Source organism: Artemia franciscana, chromosome 6 (genome assembly GCF_032884065.1).
Source record: "Artemia franciscana chromosome 6, ASM3288406v1, whole genome shotgun sequence".
NCBI classification, from domain to species: domain Eukaryota; kingdom Metazoa; phylum Arthropoda; class Branchiopoda; order Anostraca; family Artemiidae; genus Artemia; species Artemia franciscana.
In genome coordinates, this window is record NC_088868.1 from 20,434,013 (window position 1) to 20,457,474 (window position 23,462).

General features: G+C 38.0%; 2 protein-coding genes and 1 long non-coding RNA gene across 3 annotated transcripts in view; 2 read left to right on the top strand and 1 right to left on the bottom strand.

Moving 5' to 3' along the window:
* LOC136028168 (density-regulated protein homolog) overlaps positions 1–2,513 on the top strand; it is a 44,114-nt gene extending 41,601 nt beyond the window's left edge. Inside the window, exon 10 of the transcript XR_010617755.1 lies at positions 817–2,513. The gene's annotated coding sequence lies outside the window, so the exon portion shown is untranslated. The remainder of the gene's footprint in view (positions 1–816) is intronic.
* LOC136028170 (uncharacterized) lies at positions 2,465–21,404 on the bottom strand. The gene is made up of 2 exons (XR_010617756.1): positions 21,279–21,404; positions 2,465–2,657 (listed from the first exon to the last, which is right to left on the bottom strand). It is a non-coding gene; the product is annotated as an uncharacterized LOC136028170 (long non-coding RNA).
* LOC136028167 (uncharacterized) overlaps positions 17,461–23,462 on the top strand; it is a 116,416-nt gene continuing 110,414 nt past the window's right edge. The window contains exon 1 of the mRNA XM_065705852.1: positions 17,461–17,655. The gene's annotated coding sequence lies outside the window, so the exon portion shown is untranslated. The remainder of the gene's footprint in view (positions 17,656–23,462) is intronic.

Below are 23,462 nucleotides of genomic sequence, written 5' to 3' on the forward strand. Positions count from 1 at the left end.
TGTCTTGATTTTGCGATAAATTTGCTTTTTCATTCAGTAAACTTATGTCCGATAATTTATCCGTCCTTGAGATGCTTCTCGGGTAGTTTGGGATAAACTTCTTGAAAACAGCGGTAATTTTTTTGTAAAAACCTTAACCAAAATATATTAGTTCAATTGCTGAAATTTTAGCGCCACAGAGCTGCATCAACATTGAATTTCAGGCCTAATTTGTTTCTCATTTTTTACGTTTTATTAGGAAATGATGTTAACTTTAATTAACTATACAGGAATATGTAATTTTTTTGTTTTTTGTTTCCTTCCCTGTATAATCAAGTTGAGGGATGATAAAAATTTCCTACTGTAAGAGGCCCCTTCTTAACTCATTCCTTAATTTGGCTGGATAGGGAGGGAATCGTTTCCATTCATTCCTTAATAAAACTTAGAAAGTGAGGATTGAATCAGAATGAGGCTTTCTTAATAAAACAGGGCTTTACTGTGCTCTTGACACTGTCCTCGCGTGCACAGTTCGTGTGTGATCACGTTAGGTAAAACTTTTTTGTCAAGTATTTTTTTCAAGTTGGTCCAGGACGAAAAAATTTTGAAATTAGCTTTTTAAAATGCAGTCAAAAAAGAAAAAAAAAACTTCAAAAAATATGTATTTTTTCTCTTGTCGGCATTTAAATGTAAAACAAATATGAAACCTCTTTTTTGTTGAAACTTCATTTAATAGAGTTATTTTCACCTTTTCTCGTGCACTTTATATTCGTGATTAATAAATAAGTCCCTATTGGTTCCCTATTTGACTATTCATTAATTACTCTTTTATTGTTTTAGTGTGTTGTTAAATGGTTCGAGAAGAGGGGTTATTCGTGTCCTTATTGTCGACAGTACGTCTTACCGGAGGAAGAATACCCGACGCTGCAGTGATATTGTTCAATGCGAAGTGGCACAGATGCTTGTTAACAGGGCATCATCCAGGACCACTAGCCAATAATTCGAACTAGTCATTGTTTGCGTCTGCCTATTTTGATATGAGTGTGTCTTTTTTACATAGATAGATAGATAGATAAGTATATTTCAAAAGCCCATGGGCCATATACACACAAAAATATAAATAAATAACAAACACGCACAAAAAACAGAACTCAACGTGTAAAGTGCCTAATCTAACAACAAATTTCTTTCATTTCTCTCATTTTTTTCTAATAATTCGAACTAGTCATTGTTTGCGTATGCCTATTTTGATATGAGTGTGTCTTTTCTACATAGATAGATAGATGGATAAGTGTATTTCAAAAACCCATGGGCCATATACACACAAAAATATAAATAAATAACAAACAAGCAAGAAAATTAACAACAGTACGAATTACAAACACGCACAAAAAACAGAACTCAACGTGTAAAGTGTCTAATCTAACAACAAAAGAAATTAGTCATATGAAACTTTTTCTTCTTATTAAGGATTGATCTATTTACACTCCCACTTGAAATATTGTGGTTGGGTCACTATTTTGCAGAATACCCAGAAGCATCAAATTAATCCCATGCAAGTAAATTTCCCGTAAATCCAAGAGCAACGGGGATTTCCGGAGAAAATGATCCAAGTCTTCATCATTTTCTTTACAGAGGGGACAAACATACTGCCTATCAGGACCAACTATCATTTTATTTTTGTCGAAAGTTTTTTGCCTGTTCTAGATTGGAAGACAATTCGCCCTAAGCTGAATCCAACGACGTAGAATCATAGCCGGTAAATTAAATTTAAAATAAACTTCCTCTCCAAAACTAGGTTTTGCCTGATTATAATGTTGTAGGGTTGTAGAATCTGAAACCAGCCCTTGCCAATGCTGAATTTATTGACTCTCTAATATAAATCGTACCTGGCTTTCTAAATTTGTTGGTACATCACTAGAGCAAAGACCATTATTCGATAAATAAAGCATTCCTACTTTTTCTAGTAATGATTTAATTTGGGATGGCCACGAGGTTTTTAAACCACATTTCAATATCTGTTCATATGCCGCTCTTAGTAGTCTATCTTAAACCATCTCTTGGTATAACCAAACCATCTCTGGGGTATGCGCTCCCTCCTGAAGATCTACACAATCACCTTCCAAATTATTTAGGTAATCAGGCCATGAATCAGCTTCCGGAACAACCTGGGTATTAACATTTCCCTTTCCACTATCATACTTCATATAGCCCCAAAACTTTTTAAAATCTTTATTTCTAAAATCATCAGCAATGTCCAGTTTCTTCTTATTCTCATAGTCTTTTCTTTTTACTAAACTTTTATATTCTCTTCTTTTATCTTTATATTTAGCCTATCTCAGACTTTGATCTTCCGCGCTATCAAATTCATTCAAACAAGTTAATAAATATTTTAGCTCTTCTTTCATTAACTTGCAATCCAAATCAAAATATCCCTCATTCTTTTTTTAATTTTTTAGTCAGGCCACATGATTCTGCACAACTGCCCATTATTTCCTTTTGTACGTATACCTGAGCAATAAATCTATTGTAACCGATGTTAAAATGTTTCTTTTTCTTTAACCCATGAAATATTCTTAATTAGGGTCTTATTTATCTATGGTTGTCTTTTAGTTTACCATCAAAATAGGAAAGGTTGCAAACGTCTTTCATTCGTGTTCGTGGTGTGAAGACCATTTAGTCTGAAAAGGATAAGACTAATTAGACTGGTTTGACTGGATTTTATTATTCAATCTTGGTCGCATTGCAAAGTAAAATAGCTAACCGGTTTTGGCTCGCCCGGAGATTTACTGTTTACCTGTGCTTGATTACATGCTGAATTAAATCAATAAGGAAGTGGCTTCATCGCAATCATTGTGGAAGTATCACAAAAGAACTTTGATGAAGCACTGAAGATTTTATCGGAAAAACTTAATGCTGTAATCCGTTCTCAAAAAGACATCAACAAGTCCATCCAGTTCCTCACGGGGGAAATAGCTACGCTAAAAAAGGATGCCTCCGATCGAGATATAAAATTTGGGCAACTGGAAAAGGAGTTGGAGGATCAAAAATTAACGTGTGATCAACTGGAGAATCAGGTACTGGAAAGTGATGTCAAGGACCGCAAATTGAATTTGTTAATTCATGGCATGCCTACTGAGTGGCCGTCTCAAACAGTTGAAGAAAATGTGAAAAAAATTTATCTGTTACAATGGAGATAAGCAACCCCATTCAGATTACGAAGTGCTACTGCATGCTCGGTGGTTCCAATGCTCCGTCCCGTCTGTCAGGCCACGTTAACGTTACTAATCGGAGGCCTCGTCCGGCACCTGTATTTATCTCGGTTGTAAACGAACAGAACATTCAGAGGATTATCAACTCAGTTCATAAATTGAAGAGGAGCGGCATTCGTGTGTGCACGGATCTTCCCCCCAAGCTAAACGCTACTCGAAATGAACTTCTTACGAAAGCAAAGGATTTACGTGAATCAGATTCCGCAAAGTTTACGCGTGTTAAACAGAAGGGCTCGAAGCTTTGGCTTGAATCCAAATCCAAGGCTTCGTCACCCTGGGAAAGAGTGATGGGCTAGTTTTTGCTGTCCCTTTGTGATTATTATTGGTATCATGATAGAAATTTTGATTGATTTTATTGCCACTTCTGTCACAGTGTTGTGTACATGTTGGGCTCTACAACCTCGTTTTTTGCGCATAATTTTATTTTTTTTAATTTTCTAGTGTTAGTAGGTCTAGTGAAAAAAAAAATCAGGTTTCGAGGTCATGTTTGTTCTCTGCCACTTTTTTACCCGATTTGTCTGATTAGTGGTGCGGTGCCATTTCCATTTTTCCGTCGTGACTGCCTGGGACATAAGATAAAGATGAAATTTATATATAACACGTGAGTAATGGGGAGTCTGGGGGAAGATTGGGGAGCCACCTCGGTGATCAGCTTGATCTAAAAAATATTTATTATTATTTTTCCCCTTTTGCTAAAGGTGTCTATGATGATCATTTAGCTAGCCTTCCTGCTACTGATTTTTTATTTGAAGGGGATCTAGGGACACCTGTAATTGATGGGAACTTAAGATCAGCACTTTTTAACTGCAGGGGTTTGGCTAGTAGCCACGAGTTTGTTTCGCAGTTACTTGGTAACCACAGGGTAAGTATCTTAGGTCTATGTGAAACGTTTTTAAGTAATGAAAATGCAGAATTCATTACTTGTGATGGATTTAAATTTATATCTAATAATAGGGAAAATATACAGGGTGGTGGGGTTGGACTTTTTGTTCGGGATGATATTCCATTTCCTGTGAAGAAGCAACTATCTAAGCATGACCAAGAGATGACTTTTGAGAGCCTTTGCATTGAGTGTGTGACTGGTAATAGGAAAGTTCTTGTCTGTGTTGTTTATCGATGACCATCGGCTTCGTTACAAGAGTTTTTGCGAATTTATGAATGCTTCATTGAAGATGTGACTAATTTGAATTCTGACTTTTTCTGGTATTACATGTATTTTTCAACGTTATTTAGGGTACTAATTCCTTGCGTTTAAATTTGAATAGCTTCTTCTGAGTGCCAACATGGTGGGTAAGGGAATGTTTTTTTTACGCTTGCTTCCCAGGAAATTAAAATCTTTGTGATGTCTTGGGAGCTAATCCACAGAAGAGGATTTGAACTGGCTGGGATACAAGAAGATTATTTGCCAGTAGGTCAGCTTTATGCAAATTGTAGCTAAGAAGAGTTTGTGGTAGCGTTGGTAATGAGAAGGTAAGAAAAATAATGAGCAAAATCTGAGGAAAGTTGAACCTAGATGAAACTAGTGAAAGAAAAATAAATAAATGTCAGAATGTTCTGCGAATTCAAAAGGCATAAGTCTACTTCATCGTATAATTCAAATATAAAGAAATATTACTAAAGTTTGAAGATAGTAGAACCTTTTAATAAGACTAATGCTATTAACAAAAATTCAAGTATACTCTAAAATCGAAAAATATCGTCTTTTTAATTAGCATACTTTATTTCAATTAAGAGAATGAACTATCCACCTTGATTTAAATGAAAATGTGGCACATTGCCTTTAAAGCATCCACAGGCAAAGTTGCTGTAATACTCAGCGTATAAATTTAAAAGCCAGAGTGAACAATTGGAGGTATTTTCCAGGCATACATTATGCATATCCAACTGCAAGATGAAAGACAGTTTCAAGAACAAGGCTGCCTTTTCCCCGCGGAAACACATTTCACTTTATAAATCTGCCTTCGCGATTGATTGACAAGAGAGAGCACTAATTCTTTTGCCAGCCAAGTTCCAGAAAATTAACATTAGTCATTTAAAAGAAAAATTTATATTTCATCATCTTACATAAATGAAACATGACAATCTATAAATATTCAATTAAAAATATAGTGTTTATGTACTTTCTTTCTGATAAAATGCCTGCATTTCTTAGATTACATTACCGGAATCAAGATTTTAAATGCTTGACAGAGATTCGAGTCCTGGTGTTGCTGGTTATTTGGTTTGGAACAGGGATCAATAGTTTCACTTTGTAAGGTCAGCCAGAGTTGACACAGCTCTAAATGGGTACATGGAGAGACCTGGGGAGGGGGAGGGAGCACAGGAAGCGTTGAATGATTTGTTCCCAACCACGCATTGCACCTCCGCCCGAAATTAGGAGATCGGCACCGGCGCTACACAAACCATAGGTCAGAATGCGAGAAAGGTTTTAAAAAAAGTAATGATTTGGTATTTGGTGAACATATCAAACTGAAAACATGTGTGGACTTTTGAGATGACAGATATATGCATGTAAAGATGCATCTTGCCAAAGACTTAAGGTTTTATGTGACTGCTTTAGAGTAATAAAGGTAACAGGGGAGATTAGTGACTTTTTGCAATCTCAGAAAGCTCTAATGTTAGATGAGCGAAAGTATTACAAACAGGCATAAAGCGAAAACTTGGACCCTAGGAGGTTTTATCAAAGTCCTAATGAGGTTTGAAAGATTATCTTAAAACAAATTTATGCAGAAAAATCCAATTCATTTCAATTTTAGATTAGATTTTACTTCTTCTGTTCTTTAACATTTTGTTCTAAAAAGTTTTAAACTGAGACTTATTTTCATATATTTTTTCAAGTCTTAAAGATAGGGAAGGATTTGAAATATATCTTTGAAAGCAATTTCCAAGATCCACTTTATTCCCAAAACTTTCATCCCCAAATTATATACTTAGTTTAACAACGATATAGAAACACCTTTTTGGGCCTAAATTGAAAGTTCCGAGTTAGTTTAACAACTTAGTTTAACAACGATATAGAAACACTTTTTTGGGCCTAAATTGAAAGTTTCCGAGTTAGCAAATACCCACTTATCTTCAACTGAACCATCCCAGACCTTCTTGTACCCAGCTCCCTGTACGCTGTACCCAGCTAAAATCACAGCAAATTTACCTATAAATTGAAACACTAATTTAACAACTTTGTATATAGCAGCGTATTTCTGTTGGTAATTCAGTAACAACAAACAGGCCCAGGGATGTAGCCTGAGTAGAGGACCTTGCGGGCCGCCGAAGTCCTAAATTTTCCTGAATTGCTGGGTACTTTTTATTCGAATTATCAAATTCAGTTTATTTTCATTACCACTCAAGGAAAACCTTTTCAACCTTTTCTCAAGGAAAAGGTTTAGAACACTTATGATGCGGCCGAATGATATTACATAATGTAATATCATGCATGTTAAATAATGATATGCCTGCTTCCTGTGCTTGTGCTTATTTGATATTAACTGCTTGCTGTTGCTATATAATGCCTTTTGTTCCAGATGCCTGGGTCTAAATAAATCATATAATTGGTAAAACGCTACATGGTGTCAGAAGATGGAAGCAAAGCCACCAAATATTGATTGGGATTCAGCTTCCCTTGGCGATGAATGGAAACGCTTTGAAGAGCATGCGAAACTGATGTTTCTGGGACCCCTGTCTGGAAAGACGACAGAAAGCAAATGTGCTTACCTTCTCATCCGGGCAGGAGAGAAAGGGCGCCAGATATTCAACACCTTCCCACTCACTGCTGCAGAAACAAACAATGTAGAAACTTACCTGCAGAAATTCTGCGAATATGCTGCACCAGTCACCAACAGTGTATTTGCTCGATATATATTCCAGAAACGTGACCAGTGTGAAAGAGAAAGTGTAGAGAAATACATCACAGAACTGAAAATCCTGGTGAAGGCTTGTAACTATGATAGCGCTGATGAAATGGTTCGGGACAAAATACTTAGTGACATCAGAGACCCGATAATTAGAGAAAGACTTCTTCTGGAAGGTGATACCCTAACTTTGGCACTAGCTGTTGACAAATGCCGTTCTTACCAAATAACCCAGGCACAGCTAAGAACATTTGAAGTACAAGAACCACAACAAATCAAGAAAGAAATTGATGCTGTCCAGAAGTACAAATATCTAGTTAGAAAATACGAAGATGCATCTGTGTCATCTAGAAAAACAAAGGAATGCTATTTCTGTGAAGGAGTATACTCACCTAGCCACACTTGTCCTGCAAAGGGAAAAACCTGTGCAAAGTGCAAAAGGCCAAATCATTTTGCACGTGTGTGTAAAAGCAACAGTGACGAAGATGAGAATGTCTTCTTATATGCCCTAGAGAACAAAACCAATAAGAGCAGAGATGAAGCCCTTATTACACTGGAGGTGAACCACTCCTTACCTGTCAAATTCAAGGTCGATACAGGAGCACAGGCTAACATTCTACCTGCCAAGTATTTTGACGCCTTACCACATCCGCCATCACTGAAACAAAGTTCTCAGAAACTCACAAGCTACTGTGGATCTAAAATTCCTGTTAGAGGTGTATGCGAGCTGAGCTGCAAGCACAAATCAAGCAAGGCTGAAACCCTAACATTCTTTATTGTCGAAACGGATTCAGTGCCAATTCTCGGATTCTGGTCAAGCATTGACCTGAATATTGTAAAACTTGTACTGAATGTCAGTAAAGTTGAGAAAAGCACATGCAAGGACATGCACGCAATTGAAAAGACAAAAACGGATGAAATAATCAGTAGCTACAATGATGTCTTTTAAGGAATAGGAAAATTGGACGGAGAGTGCCATCTGTATCTGAAGGACGATGCAGTCCCTACAGCATACCCAGCGAGAAGAATTCCCTCATCACTTCAAGGAAAGTTAGAAGCAGAACTTAAACGGATGGAAGAACAAGGAATATTTGAAAAAGTCTCTAAACCAACTAACTGGGTGAATTCGATGGTCGTTCTAGAAAAAGAGGATGGCAGTTTAAGAATTTGCAACGACCCTGTAGATTTGAACAAGTCAATCAGAAGACTATTTTACCCTATTCCCTCCCTGGAAGACGTAACCTCCAAACTTCATGGGGTAAAATACTTGAGCAAACTGGATGCAAGGTCGGGGTATTGGTCGCTAGTCTTGGATGATGAATCTGCTGTCTTAACAACATTCAGTACCATCTTTGGCAGATACCGTTTTAAACGGATGCCGTTTGGCATCATCTCTTCCCAGGATGAATTCCAAAGAATAATGGAAGAGGCTCTCGAGGGATTAGACGGGTTTGCTGTCATCATTGATGATCTCCTGTTTTTCGGTTCAACCCTTGAGGAACACAATAAGCGATTAGTAGCTGTACTTGAGAGAGCCAGAGCAAAAGGTACCAAGTTCAACAAAGCGAAATGCAGCTTTTGTGTGACAAGTGTGACATATTTCGGACATGTGATTAGTGAACAAGGAATGCAGCCAGATCCTCACAAACTCGAAGCTATCAACAATATGCCTACACCATCAAACTCAGAAGAACTTGCAACTCTGTTGGGTATGTTAAACTATCTCGCAAAATACATCCCAAACTTATCAACACAGAATAAATCCCTGCGTGACCTCAGTAAAGCCACCGAGTTCAAGTGGGCAAAGGAGCATGACGAAGCCCTCCAAAACATCAAACACTCAACAGTCTCAATCTTAGCATACTTTGACCACTCATGCAAGTCCATCAACCTCACTGTGGACGCATCATCACACGGTCTAGGAGTATACATCTCGTCAAACGGCAACGTCGTCGCATATGCATCACGCTCCCTTAGCAAAGCTGAACAGAAATACTCACAGCTTGAGAAGGAATTATACGCAATAGTCTTTGGTTGCAAGTACTTCCATCATTTCATATATGGCAGGCATGTAAAAGTAACCACAGACCACCACCCACTTGAAACCATCCTACGAAATCCACTTCAAAAAGCACCTGCCAGAGCTCAACGAATGATGCTTCAGATTCAACCCTATGACCTAGAGTTCAGTTACAGACCAGAGACAGAAATCGTAGTCGCAGACACTTTATCAAGGCTGCACCTACCTGACATCGACGAGAAGCTCCATAGAGAAATCGAGGTGTATGTCCACCAGATTGCACGCGTACTTCCTGTTAGCGATGCAAGACTCGAGGAAATACGACTTCATACCAAGGAAGATGAGCACCTGATTCATCTCAGAGAAGCCATACAAGGTGGTTGGCCCAACACCAGAAAGAAATGTGCTACAGACCTCTTTGCATACTGGAACCTTCAACACGAGCTGTCATACATGAATGGTATCATATTTAAACGCGAAAGGATCGTTATCCCAAGGAAGATGCGACCCCAAATCCTCAAGCAACTTCACGTCTCCCACCTTGGTATGGAAAAGACAAAGCAACGTGCCAGGATGCTCGTCTACTGGCCAAAGATGAATGGTGATATTGAAACGCTAATCACAAACTGTCCCACTTGCCAGAAACATAGCCGTAACAACCAGAAAGAGCCTCTCATGAACTCCCAGATTCCCTTAGTACCATGGCAGCAGGTAGCCTCAGACATATTTGATTGGGATGAAGCAAAATATCTTATAACAGTTGATTACCACAGCCGCTTCTTTGAAGTCGACCTGTTGAAAAACTTGACATCCAAAGAAGTCATCAGTAAACTAAAAGCACATTTTGCTCGACATGGGATCCCCCACACCATCATCTCAGACAACGGAACACAATACTCATCTGCAGGGTTTGAACGGTTCGTCAAAGAATGGGGCATAAGGCACAAGACCTCCGGCCCTATCTACCCGTAGTTGAATGGAATGGTAGAAAAGGCTGTCCAAACTTGTAAGGACATCTTCACCAAGGCAAGTGAAGGCGGAGATGACCCGTATCTGGGTCTACTGGAATACAGATATACACCCGTAGACAACTACGCCGCCCCTGCACAACTGCTAATGAGCCGCCAACTACGCTCCACCTTACCCTGCACAGAAAAGCACCTGCGGAAGCAGGTGGTTCCAACTAAAAAGTACCTGTTGAAACGGGAAGAGGCCCAGTCAAGACAGAAGCGATACTTTGACAAACATGCCAATTCTAGACCAACACTCCACTCGGGGGACACAGTGACCTACCAGAAACAAACTGATGGCCAGTGGAGCACCTCCAGCATCATAGCACCAGCAACACGCCCTAGATCGTACCATATCGAAACCGAAGCTGGAACAATTATACAGAGGAATCGCAAACACATATCAAATGCACAGCCATCGACACCAGTACAGAACAGACGTAGTCCAGTAAAATGCACTGTAAACGATACAGTTACTCCTACTGTGATCCCCCCCAGCGTTGGACCTAACTCGTGCAGACGAAACACCGTTTACCGCATCATCAGACATTCCCTCACTTGACAGAACAGCCCTGCTCCGTACTACCAGTACCCAAGCCCACCCAAGGAGGGAGTACCAGTGGTTATGCCAGTAACTAAATCAAGGTACAGGAGGTAGAGTAAGCCACCAATCAAACTGAACTTGTGAACTTACCAACAAAAATCTCAAAAGAAGAGAAGTTGAAGTCTGTACATAGTGTATATAATACCCGGTGAGAAGTGAGCTAAGCACCTTCTCTCTAGTTTGTGTTAAGTCAGTGCTATATGAGGAATTATCTAGTTTGTTTTGTGTCCGTACAAAGTGAAGAGAAGCGAGCCTAGCGCCTTCTCTTAGAGACGTTAGTAATAGTACTAACAGTTGGGTCTCCACTGCCAGTAAGTGATAAGAATCTTCTTCTAGGGAAGAAGGAGGATGTAATATCATGCATGTTGAATAATGATATGCTTATTTGATATTAACTGCTTGCTGTTGCTATATAATGCCTTTTGTTCCAGATGCCTGGGTTTAAATAAATCATATAATTGGTAAAACGCTACACATAACAAGTCAAATAGCTATAGATGGCATGACTATACAATAAATGAGCTGGATAAGAAGATTTTAAATTATAAAGAATGGCGATAGATCTGTGATTTGGAGCAACAATTTCAAAATATGCACCTCTTTCCATAGTCCTTAGGCCCGGCTGTCGAAATCAGATGACTAGGATTATTAGAACGTGAAGTAAGATGTTGCTAAGGAGAAAAATTTGAAAGTTGCCGTTGGAAGAAATTTTGTGAAAAGCAAGTTATTGGATGCGAATTTTAAACAGTAAGAGTTATCCAATTCAATCGTCACAGAAACAATTCACTGGCTGAGCTCTGGTTTAACCAGAACTGAACTGTCGCCGCATTGTATTGTTAGAATATAGCCTATCAGTTGGTTTTTAGATTTTTGTGACCGAGTTTTAAAGACTGTTTCTTTCTCGGTCAATACTTTTTGTGACCGAGATATATTAACAGCTTATAGTAATGAAGAGAGGACATTGATAAAAGAATTTTTATCAGAGAGAGATTCGTGTAACTGTGAGCTACATTGTGGTGTATAATTTGTGTAGACCCTGAAGGGACAATCATGGACTTGGGCCAAGTGCCCCTGGTGGACCTTGGTCCAGTGCAATACCAGAATGTGAGAAGCCCAAGTGGGTATATGAACTGCACAGCCAACCAACATCAGTTGCCAGTGGACGAAAGCAGAAGTGAACATGTCCAGGCTGGCCAAACCCAGCTTTATTATAATACTGTGTACCAGGGACAAATGCAACCTAGTAATGTGTATTCAAATCAAGGACAGATGATGATGCAAAATCTCAATACAAGATCAGTAAACTACCCCCCACAAATTTATTACACCCCGGTCCAAATGCAATGGCAGCAACCACAGCCACAGTTGATAAGAAACACGGTGAGAGACAATGTGAGAATGATGCAATACGCCAGACAGAACACAAGAACAAGGCATGATCCAGTGTCAGTGTCCACTAAGAGCAGGTTTGAAATCCTTGAAAGTGACGAAACTGCAGAGGCAGAATAAAATATGAGTGATATTGGAGATACTGTGAATTGTGCTGTTGCAGAGGGTATTATTTCAGACGAGGACTTTCCTAAACTTGGACAGAACCCTAGTACAACTGCAGTTTTCAAAAGAAGAAGGACTGAAAACATACCATCCCTCCCATCACCTACTGTAACTGAACAGGTTTCAAGCAGGGTCAGAGCAGTGGGAGAAATGGACATTCCAGAGAAGGAACTGAACAGTGAATGTGTGATCTTCACACCAGTGGAAGAAGATCAGACCTTTCCAAACGATATGATATTGTTGAGAATACTGAAAGGAGTTGTGCCAAAAGATGACTTAGAATTTGTGTGCAACAAGGAACGGAAAAAATTAAGTGTATATATGAAGAAAAGTGAAACAAAAGACAAACTACTTGAAACAACCAAGCTAGGCAAAATTGATGTGATGTTTCAAGAAAGGAAAAGGCACTCTAGAGGAGTCATCAGAGGAATTGACAAGGAATATTCAGTGGAAGACATTAAAGCAGAAATTGTCAGTGAAGCAAAAGTTTTGGAAGTAAGACGACTCAAGAGGCTCAACAAGGAATTGAAAAAATTAGAAGACAGTTTTGCAGTGATGGTTATTTTCGAAAGTATGTCTCTGCCTGAGTCAGTGGGATTCATTGGACGTAAAAGAACCGTTTCTCAGTATAACAGACCAGTATTACAGTGTTTTATGTGTCAGAAATTTGGACATAGAAAAAATGAGTGCAGAGCCACAACCCCAACGTGCTTAAGGTGCAGTAAAGCACACCATTCCAAAGACTGCCCCCTCAAAAATGAAGAAGCTACAGTTAGAAAAGAGTTGTATTACTGTAGGAATTGTGGTGGAAAGCATGCAACAACCTCGGCTCAATGCCCAGCGAGGAATAAATCTCAGATGGTCAATAGGATTGCTGAGCAGCAGCAGATGGGCATTCGTAGGGCAAATGTGACTTATCAGTCATATGCAGCAGCTCTTAATAAAAAAGTAAGTACTGCACATGCTTACACAACGACGATAACTGCAAGAAGCTCACAGACAATGGTACACGTTGAAAAGGTGGAACAGATGAAAAAGGATGCAGTGCAGACTGCACTTGAGGCAGTGACTGCAGCATTGGTGATAAAGCCAGATCTCATTAATATCACCAGTCTGACAGTGGACCAGAGTGTTTTAAAAATATGTACAGCGTTAGAGTTCATAACGGGTGTAAAACCAGATGCCACCAAGATTGCTGCAGGAATTGCAAGATCTAACAGCATTGGAAGCAACTCTCAGGGAGTCACAACCTCAGAAAAATGAACTTGTCCCTACTATCTTGGAACGCACAGTCGATACTCACACATAAAACGGACATGCTACTAGAATACTCATCCAAGAATGATTTGGATGTATTGTGTATCCAAGAAACTTGGCTACACCCGTATATACAAATGAATTTCAAGGACTACAGCGTGATACGGAGAGACAGGATTGATCAGAAAGGAGGAGGAGTGATAATAGGGATAAGAAAAGGAATAACTTTCAAGAAAATAAGTTTCAGAAATTCAGGATTGTTGGAGAAAAATGGAATAGAATTAGTTGCTGTGAAAGTGTTTTCGAAAAACCTACATGCATTGAATATTGTTAACATTTATAATCCACATGGAAATAACAAATCAGTGGGTACTTCAATGCAAGTTATTATAGACGAAATTCCAGGTAACGAGAAACATATCATTGTAGGAGACTTTAATGCTCATTCTGATGTTTGGTGTAGTTGTGGAACAAATAATGAGGCAGGAAATAGCCTTCAAAGATTCATGTTAGATACCCCTGAATCGTGCCTGTTAACACCCAAAGACTTCCCGACACGCATTAATTATTCCAATGGTTCATACACAACAATAGACTTGGCTTTTGCCTCACCAAGTTTGGCAAATAGTCATACAATATATACTGTGAACGAACCCACACTTTTCAGCGACCACAACCCATATGTCATCCAGTGGAAACAACAAGACCAGGACAGTGAACCATCAAGCCCCAGATTTTTGATCCAGAAAGCTAACTGGTCAGAATTTGATGAGGCACTGAAATCCATAGAGATAGATAAAATGCTTATGCTTGCGGAGGAAGTAGACCAAAAAATAGAAATCTTTCAGGGGAAATTGCTGGAGGCAGCAGAAAAAACAATTCCAAAGAATAAGCATAACCTGAAAGGACAGAAAAGTACACCCTGGTGGAATGAGGACTATGAGGAAGCTAAAAAAGAACTGAAGAAGAGAAGACACGAGTATGAGAGAATCCCAACCCTAGACAGTTATATAAAGGTGAAGCGAGCTCATGCTAGATTTAGAAAGAAAGTGAAGGAGGCAAAACGGCATTCCTGGCACACATTTGTGGGAAATCTAGATTTTAGAGAGTCCAGTACAAAAGTATATAGATTCATCAAGTGCATGAACACAAGAAACCCAGCTAGGGAGGATATTCCGCCAATTATCGTAAATGGGGAAATGTTTGTGGATAACATAGATAAAGCAAATGCTGGAGCAGAATATTTGAAGAATGTAATAGGAAGACATGACCCCTCCAAAGACGACTGTAACAGAACAATTTGGAAGGTCAAGAAAGTATCCCAAAAGAAAAGAATGGAAGATTATAACAGACCATTCACAGAAAGAGAAGTAAATGAGGTCGTGAAAAACCTGCCAAACACCACACCAGGAGATGACCTTATTTACCCAGATTTTTTCAAAAGATTGCCTGAAATATGGATGAAGGAACTGCTGAAGATCATAAATATAGCATGGAAATCCGGATATTTCCCCAAGATTTGGAAAAAAGGGACAGCGATTATGATATCAAAACCAGGAAAAGACTCAGAGAAGATTGAGAATTTCAGATTCATAACCCTTTTACCAGAACTGGGGAAAGTCTATGAAAGGCTAGTAAAAAATAGACTCTCATGGTTGATAGAAGAAAAGAAAGGGCTCAAAGATTATCAGTGTGGATTTCGGCGTAACAGAAGCACTTTGGAAAATTTGGTCTTACTCCAAAGAGATGCATTATATGTATTACAGAATGGCAAAATAATGATAGTGGTATTTTTGGATGTGCGAGGAGCTTTTGACAATTTGGTTCATCGAAAAATGCTAGAAGGAATGATGGCAATGGGATTGGTTGGAAACATTGTACAGTTTGGAATGAGTTACCTGACAGAACGTACTGTTGTTGTAAAAGTTGGCCAATCGGTTTCCACAGTTGAAGTAGAACCAAAGAGAGGAGTTCCGCAGGGGTCTGCACTTGGGCCAGATTATTACAATATTGGAGTATATGACATGTCATTAGATGATGATGAGTGCAGACCATTCATTTTTGCTGATGATAATGCATTCTGGGTAATTGGAGATAATATGAAGGAAGTAGTAAAGAAAGCACAGGCAATGATGACACAGTTAGAACATTGGGCAACCGTCAGCTGATCTGCAATTCTCGCCAGACAAAACCCAGGCTATGATGATAAGCAACAGAAGAATCGAAACACCGGAGAAGTTGAGAAAGTGTGGAAAGGAAGTGCAATACGTAACAAATGCGCGTTTCTTAGGATACACAGTAAACAACAAGATGACTGGAAAACAACACGTAGAACAGACAAAGAATAGTTGTATCCGAAGAATGAACTTGCTACGAACGATCTCAGGAGCAAACTGGGGACCTAAACCGGAATTTCTCCTAGAGTTCTATACTAAGTGCATACGGAACTCGAATATGCGTCAATAATCAGCGCGTCAGATTGTCAATCAACATTGTCAAAGTTGGACACAGTACAAAATTCAGCACTTCGGATTGCATACGGGGCAAGAAAACCTACAACCATAGGCTTCATGTTATCAGAAAGTGGCTTAGAAGAACTCCAGACAAGAAGAAATATGCATATCCTCAGATATACGTCAAAAGTATGGTCGGCAGACAAAAACCATCCAGCTAAGTCCCTGATTGTAAAGCCCGGACTAGTATACGCCAACAACCAAACAAAGAAAAGGAAAAACTACTATGTCCTTGAAAAAGCTGAAGAACTGATGAAAAATCAAGGAGTGCGACTAAACTTTTCAGAAATGCTGAGTGTGTACAACCCCCGACGGCCACCACCATGGGAGGTGGACAAGTTGGTTTGCGAGACCAATTTTGAAGAAAGGAAGGCCATTGTACCAGCATTTTTAGCAATGAAAGCTGAAAAATATCCTGGGTATCTAGAAATATATACGGACGGTTCGAAAACGAAGTTGGTGCCGCCTTTGTCATCCCTAAATCTCGGATAGCTGAAAAATATAAGCTGCATCTCAGGACCTCCATCTTTCAAGCAGAACTCCTAGCAGTCAATAAAGCAGCAGAGCACCTCATTCAACACAGATATGGCTGCAACGCATTCTTGATATGCACTGATTCGAAGAGTGTGGTATCAGCATTGAAGAATATTCACGCAAAATATGTAACAAGGGAAGTCCTCATTACATATGAAACGATAAGTAAATTGATTGATGAAGGAAGCAATGTGGTTCTGCCCTGGATTCCAGGGCATAGAGGGATAGAAGGAAATGAAGCGGCAGACCAGGAAGCCAAAGATGCACTTGCTAATAGAACATCTGTGGAAGAATTCGCACCAACAGTCATCAACAACATTCGATCGGCCATGCAACAGATGCGAGTAGCTAGAGCACAACATATCCAAGACGTTACTGGAAATATGTTTGCTCTTAAGAAAACAAAACTTCAGCCTACGAAAATCTACTCGAAGCTCAGTAGAAAGAAAATAAGAATAATCTTCAGACTACGTTCAGGTCATGCTGGATATGGAGTATTCAAAGCAAGAATGTTCGGTGAAGATGGGAATTGCAGCATATGCAGTGTACCAGAGACAAGGGAACATCTACTCCTGAGGTATCCTGCGCATGAACAACAAAGACTAGAAGTGAAAAGATATTGTCGGACTAGGAATATCCATCTTACAGTGGAAACTATGTTGGGAGAATGCGAAAATATTGAAGACAGTGTAGAGATGTGTAAGCTGACATGTTCATACGTATCGAAAATTAAGTCAGTGATTTAGTAGGAAGTTATATAATTAAGTGAAGTGGCGGACTGTAAAGCTCAATTTATTTCAATAGATGAGAAGGAATCAACCAAAAGAACAAGGTCTGAGGCTCGAGAAGAAGCAGAAAGGACCTTAATTCGACGACGTCGACGATCTGTGATTTCCTTGTATGACCCCAGAAAGTTTGTTTCAATTGATTTCCCTTACTGGAAGCCATGCTGCTTGGGTGAGAAGATCTTGTTGGTGGCCAAATACTTAAGGATTAAATCATTGGCTATGCACTTGAGTATTTTGACAACAACTGAGGTTAGGCTGATAATTGTCAATTCACCTTAGGTAAGACATTTAGAGTCTAGCTTATACCCTCTTCTGAAATACACAACATAACACCAATCTACTGGGTATCAGTGCAGAGTAGGGAGTCAAGGAAGAAACCTCATCAAATTTTAAAAGCAACTTAAAAAAACCTTAGATTCTTATGTAGGCCCTATGTCATTACTAATAGCACTATACTATACCCCCAACCCCAATAGTGTATGCATCTATATCACAAATTGTATGATAGATAAGATAAGTGTATTTTAAAGCCACATATATAGCCATAAACAAAAGGTATAAATAGCATAAACTTTGGTCAGCAATCATCATAAAACACTTAAATGAAACACTACATTAACCTAATAATAGCACTTAATACTTAAAAATGCAGTCATTGAGAAGAACACTCAACACATAAATAAAACATTACATTTACTTTAAACTGGGATCATTTTATTTATATATTTTTCATTTAACAAAATTTCCAGTTACCTTGCTATTCTACAAATAAACTGAAGCAATGTACTATGTAAGACACCTGGAAGTATCAACTCATTATTTCCAAATATCCCTTTCCTGATTGTAGAGAGCCCCTGGCACTAGTTTAAGCAATGCACTAAATAATCCTCTTTAACTCTGCAAAGCAGGCAAGTATATCTGTCTTCATTGGAACATCTTTCTTTAGAATATCTTTTAAATTTTCAGGCTGATAATTTTCAGTTCACCTTAGGTAAGACATTTAGAGTCTAGTTTATACCCTCTTCTGAAATACACAACATAACACCAATCTACTGGGTATCAGTGCAGAGTAGGGAGTCAAGGAAGAAACCTCATCAAATTTTGAAAGCAACTTAAAAAAAACCTTGGATTCTTATGTAGGCCCTATGTCATTACTAATAGCACTATACTATACCCCCGACCCCAATAGTGTATGCATCTACATCACAAATTGTATGATATATAAGATAAATGTATTTTAAAGCCACATATTTAGCCATAAACAAAAGGCATAAATAGCATAAACTTTGGTCAGCAATCATCATAAAACACTTAAATGAAACAATGCATTAACCTAATAATAGTACTTAATACTTAAAAATGCAGTCATTGAGAAGAACACTCAACACATGGAAAAACCCATAAACAAAACATTACATTTACTTTATACTGAGATTGTTTTATTTATATATTTTTCAAAACAAAATTTCCAGTTACCTTGCTATTCTACAAATAAACTGAAGCAATGTACTATGTAAGACACCTGGAAATATTCACTCATTATTTCCAAATATCCCTTTCCTGATTGTAAAGAGCCCCTGGGACTAGTTTAAGCATTGCACTAAATAATCCTCTTTAACTCTGCAAAGCAGGCAAGTATATCTGTCTTCAGTGGAACATCTTTCTGTAGAATATCTTTAAAATTTTGCACTAATTGGCTGGCAGTTAGTCCTGAGCTGCATCCACAATGTCAAATATCAAGCTAGTAAATTCTGCTTAAGGTAGAACTCCTGCCCATAAACCACCTTATCATCATTATAAAATTTTAATGTTTCTAATTTTTTATCTCCTCACTCCATTTTTGAATCATTTGATTCTCTAGTACTATCTTAATCTTATTCTCCCAATTTGTATTTATGTCCATTGGTCCTCTACACTCATTCCAAACAAAAGGAAACCCTGTTTTGTCAAAAATGTCTTTTATTTTTAGTGGCCATGATCTTTTTTTCCCCTGTGAGAGTAAATCTTCATAAGCTGCCTAAAGCAACCTGTCACTTAGAAACTGGACAACTATCAACCAAAACTTAATAATTGAGACTAGTCTTTAATTTTTAGTGGCTATATACCTAGTTTGCCATTTAAAAACTGGGAATGAGTTGTTCTATGCAGTCCAAACAATCTCTTAAAGTACCCTAATTGTATACTCTTTACCTGAGCTGCTTTCTCATGCCCCCAAATCTCTGCTCTGCGATGTAGAATGGGCATTATTTTTGATAAAAGACCCTTTTATGTAACAATAAGTTTTTTATTCTCATTACATTAATCCAGAAAACAGGGATACATCCACCTCTGAAATTTGGGAAATTTGTCCTGTAGATTTGAAGTTCTTATAAATGTTGAATAATACAAAAGGATAATGTATGCTGTAAATCTTATTGTCATGAGGATAAAATCTGAATGATTTATTCATTTATAAAATAAAATTTAAAACAAAACTGTCTTAAAAGCTAACCAAATTCATTATGGCTTTTATTCCCATCAATCTAGAATAATCTATGCTCAACAAGTAGGTAATTTGATAATCTCCACATAAGAATTTTTGTTTTGTGAAAATACAGTTGGGAACAGTGCCAGGATGCTGCCAAGTACGCCATGTGCTGTTATGACCTGGGACTCATAAGATTACTAAACTTCATTTGAATCACATATAGTCTATGCTTTTTCATTGGCTATATAGAAGTCTACAGACCTGTTGGTTAATTAGTTTTCCAACATTTCAAAGCAGAAATAAAAAATAAAGACTTTTTCAAAACCAAACAGTTGGTTGATACTAGACCTTGGTTGGTTGATATAAACCTTCGGTTTGTTTTGTTTTGGAGCTCACCTGGGTACTCTAATGCTGATTTCATAATCTTGACACAATTCAGTCCCTTCATGAAAAAGTGGATGAAAAATAGCCTCACTCCTCTCTCTCTCTCTCATGTCTCTTAGCTCTGTTCTTGAGAATGTCAGCATAAGTGATGAAGTATACAAGATGTATAGTTTCTGATTGCAAAGATGTCAATATATTTTGTGACAGACTAAAAACCTTTACTGACAGTAGCCACAGCTGCAATAAAACTGTATCTCTCAATAGCAGAAAGCAAACAACAAGCTTTGCCTGAACATTTAGAATCTGAATCAGGATGTTCTTGAATTTCCCTCATTGATACCATGATAATCTTCCTTATTGTTAAACCTAATTTCCAACAATTTGGGAATCATAGGAAGCGCAATAGCGCTGCCTAAGTAAAGAGCGATGTGGTCACAATGTATTTTTTTTTTTTCAGACTAAGGCACTTCATATAGAAGGAGTTGTCATAAAAACTTCGAACGGGGCTCACTCGATTGGAAATTGAAAGTTCTAGTGCCATTTTTAATAGTCAAAAGTGATTGAAGGGCAACTAGCCCCCCTCCCCATGCCCATCGTTTTCCCAAACACATACAATCAAAATTTTAAGACAAACATTTTGGTCACCATATTTGAAAGGTCGAGTGATTATGTCTTTGAGAATGACACCCCCCCCAACCCTATTCAAACCCCATTTCATTTTCTCGGTTCTTGGTACCATTAGCGTTCAAACCTATTTAAATCCCATTTTATTTTCATCCTTCTTGGTATATTTACCGCTCATCCCTATTCAAGTACCATTTCATTTTCACTTTCCTGGGGTGAGAGAAGTACATTGAGTCTCTTTTCAGTGACAATTCTATGTAGCCTGTAGAATTTAAATAGCTTCTTTTTGAACATAATTTTGTTAGGGGACATGCCCCCCCTCCCATAAAAAAAGAAGAAAAACTAATTTTTTCTACATTCCTGATTGAAAGGCACCATTTGAAACGTTTTCTTCATGTTTCATTGTAAGTACAGTGAAAAGTCTTACTAAGCAGCATTTAATGAGCTTTTCTGGTGGGAGACTCATTTCTTGAAGTCAACACTAGCCATTCTTGATTGAAAGGCAAACATTTGAAGTATCTTCTTCATATTTCGTTGATGGAAATGCCTCATTTCTTCGCTTTCATTGATAGGGGCGACCATAGTAGTTATTATGGTTACAGATGGGAGTTACCGTCAGGATGTATAATAGTCAAACAGTTCGTGGTAGTAAACTGTAGTAAGGAGTGACCCGGCTCAATAGTAACCAAAACTATAAAAAATTGAATTTTGATACTAATAGCTACATCAAAAGAATCGCATTTTAATCTAATCAAGTTTAGTCTTACCCATCAAAAGTTACGAGCCTGAGAAAACTTGCCTTATTTTAGAAAATAGGGGGAAACGACCCCTAAAAGTCATAGAATCTTAACAAAAATCACACCATCACATTCAGCGTATCAGAAAACCCCTCTTGTAGAAGTTTCAAGCTCCTATCTACAAAAATGTGGAATTCTGTTTTGTTTTTTTTTTTGCCAGAAGGCAGATCACGGATGCGTGTTTATTTGTTTGTTTGTTTTTTTGATTGTTTTTTTCCCCAGGGGTGATCGTATCAACCCAGTAGTCCTAGAATTTTGCGAGAGGACTCATTCTAACGGAAATGAAAAGTTCCAGTGCCCTTTTTAAGTAACCAAAAAATTGAAAGGCACCTAGGCCCCCTCCCACACTAATTATTTTCCCAAAGTCACCAAATCGAAATTCTGAGATAGCCATTTTATTCAGTGTAGTCAAAAAACCCTATAACTATGTCTTTGAGGAGGACTTACTCCCCCACAGTACCCCTGAGAGGGGCCACTAGCTACAAACTTTGACCAGTGTTTACATATAGTAATGGTTATTTGGAAGTGTACAGAGGTATTAGGGGGATTTTTAGGTTGGGGGGGGGGGGGGTTGAGAAGAGGGGGATATGTTGGGGGAACTTTCCTTGGAGGAATTTGTCATGGGGGAATAAAATTTTCATGAAGGGATCGCAGGATTTTCTAGCATTATTAATAAAAAAACAATGAAAAAATAAATATGGAAAGTTTTTTCAACTGGAAGTAAGGAGAAGCATTAAAAAAAGAACAGAAATTATTACGTATATGATGGATTCACCTCCTCCTAATACCTCGCTCTTTACGGTAAAGTATTTTTAGTAATTTCAAGTATTTATTCTACGGCTTTTGTGATTCATGGGTCATTCTCAAGAAATTGGGACAAAATTTAAGCTTTAGTGTAAAGAGCGAGGTACTGACGAGGGGGTGGACCCCTTCATATACGTAATAAAACATGAGAATACAGAAGTTCGTTACGTAAGCTAATTTGTAAGTTACGTATATCTTTTACTTATAAAAACATTCGTAAAAAAATTAAAATTTATAGTTGCCTTTTAAAGTAACCAAAAAATGGGAAGGCAACTAGGTCTCCTCCCTTTTTAGGCTTCTTTTTTTCTCAAAATTATTCGATCAAAACTATGAGAAAGCCATTTAGCAAAAAAAATGCAAATTTTGTTTTAATTATTCATCTGCGGAGAGCCAAAATCAAAACCTGCATTGATTCAAAAACGTTCAGAAATTGAATAAAAAAAACAAGTTTTTTTTTTACTGAAAGTAAGGAGCGACATCAAAACTTAAAACGAACAGAAATTACTTCGTATATGAAAGGGGATGCTTCCTCACCAACGCCCCACTCTTTACGCTAAAGTTTTTTACTGTTTTAAAAAGTAGAGCTAAGAGAAAGAGTCAAACTTTAGCGTAAAGAGCGGGCGTTGATGAGGAAGCATCCCCTTTCATATCCGAAGTAATTTATGTTCGTTTTAAGTTTTAATGTCGCTCCTTACTTTCCGTCAAAAAAAATTTTGACGTTAAAAAGTAAAAAATAATTCTATTTTTCTATTTTTTTCCGAATTAACCGGCCCCTCACTACCCCCAGATGGTCAAATTGGGAAAAAAGATTGCCATATGTCACTTGCTTAATACCAAGTGCCATAAAAACAAGTTTTTTTTTTGACGGAAAGTAAGGAGCGATATTAAAACTTAAAAAGAACAGAAATCACTTCGTATATGAAAGGGGATGCTTCCTCATCAACGCCCCACTCTTTACGCCAAAGTTTTTTACTGGTTTAAAAAGTAGAGCTAAGAGAAAGAGTCAAACT